At 36.2% G+C, this 1,757-nt stretch overlaps 1 pseudogene; it reads left to right on the top strand.

The window, feature by feature from the left end:
• The first annotated feature begins 480 nt into the window (after positions 1 to 480).
• On the top strand, positions 481 to 605 carry LOC123326906 (annotated as a pseudogene).
• The last annotated feature ends 1,152 nt before the right edge of the window (positions 606 to 1,757 follow it).

Raw genomic sequence — 1,757 nt, 5'->3', positions numbered from 1 at the left:
CAATAGAAATATATTCCGAGGCACATGTGTAATTCAAACTTTTCTAGAAGCTACATTAAAATTCACAAAGAAACAGGGGAAGTTAATTTAAATAATATATTTTATTTAACCGGCTATTTCAAATATATAATTTCAACATGTGGCACTCTCCAATTTCCAACGACTCAGTATCCACACGTGGCTAGTGACTACTGTATTGGACATGAGACTCCTAGTGTATTTTTCCAGCGAAAGACTTGGCTGGTGACAGATCAATCGTATGTGTTTGTTTAAATATGCATGTGCTTTAAAATAATTTTGAACTTCAATTTTTAATTTATGTATTTTTAAATAAAAGTAGCACTTGAAAACGGATTCAAGTTATACTGAAAATTATAAAGTAAAAGGTTATCTTCTTTCCCACACCAGTTTGTTCCCCCCAAATAATTAGTGTGAACTCTTGCATATGTATTTTCAGGTCAAAAAATACACTTAGAGCTTTGCACAGTGGCAGTGGCAGTATCGTAGCCAATGAGGTTTATCCGAGGCGCAATTATTGCTAATTGAAAAAATACACTTAGAATATGAGAATACTTTTATATTTAGAATATGGCAATATATTTAGAATTTCTACCCATATGAAATCTTATACAAAGAGACCTGTACCGTGCTCAGCTTCAATAGTAAACAGAGAAAAATTAAATGTGATATCATTATGTACTTCTTAGAAAGGCAAAAATTAAAAGGACTGACCATGCCAAGTGTTGCCAGACATGGAGCAATGTTAACTCTTAGTATGAGTGTGTGTTTTGCTACAGTATGTTGAAAACAGTTTGGCATTATTTAGCATGTTTGAAGAGACACATATTCAATGCCCTTGCAATTCCATTTCTAGGTATATACCCCAAAGAAACACTTACTCATCTACAGCATGAGAAATATGTAAAAATACCATAGAAGCATCCATTGTTATAACCCCACATTGGAAAAAACCGTTGGTCAGCAAACTGGCCCCCTACCACAGAGGGCAAGGAGAGACCAAAGAAAGAGGCATCCACTCCTGATTGGTAGGTGGTAGTTGGAATAAGCAATAGAATTTACTTACAAGACTTGTCCTGGACTACTGCAAGACGAGTAGATCTCTGTACCTTCCTGCCAGATTCTTAAGTGTATATAGAGGTCTTTACTGGGTTTAGTCACATATACCGTCCAAATGGTCTCAATACCTTACTTCTCAAGGCTGTGTTCTTGGGGCAGCGTCTTGTGGGGAAGGCAAGCAGGATGCACATTCCAAGGATGGGGGAGGGATGAGGAGCTTCCTCAGGGACTAGCTAGAGGATCACCCAGAGATTACATCCTCTTGATGACCTCCTTTAACACAACAAAAAGGTTTAGTCACCAAAAAAATTGGTAAATTGTTGCATAGTTATATAATGAAATACTACAAATAAAGTCAATAAACTACAGCTATATGGATCCAAATGTGTATTTCTTTCAATCGTGATATTGAATGAAAGAAGCAAGCCACAGAAAAATGCTTATATAGGATGATTCCATTTCTATAAAGTTTGAAATAGGCTAAACCAAAGGCATACATAGATACTACAACTGTATTTTTTTTAAAAATACAGCGAATATCAGATTTGTAGTCACCTTTAGGGAGGAAAGAAAAATATGTGAATAGGCAGAGACCTACAAGAGGATCCTTAGGTCCTGACAACATGCTAATTTTTAACTGGTGTGATGTTTAGATGGGTGCTGCCGATCTAGAGAGGAAG

This window comes from Neomonachus schauinslandi, chromosome 1 (assembly GCF_002201575.2).
Source record: "Neomonachus schauinslandi chromosome 1, ASM220157v2, whole genome shotgun sequence".
NCBI lineage: Eukaryota > Metazoa > Chordata > Mammalia > Carnivora > Phocidae > Neomonachus > Neomonachus schauinslandi.
This window is presented reverse-complemented; position numbering and strand designations above follow the sequence as displayed.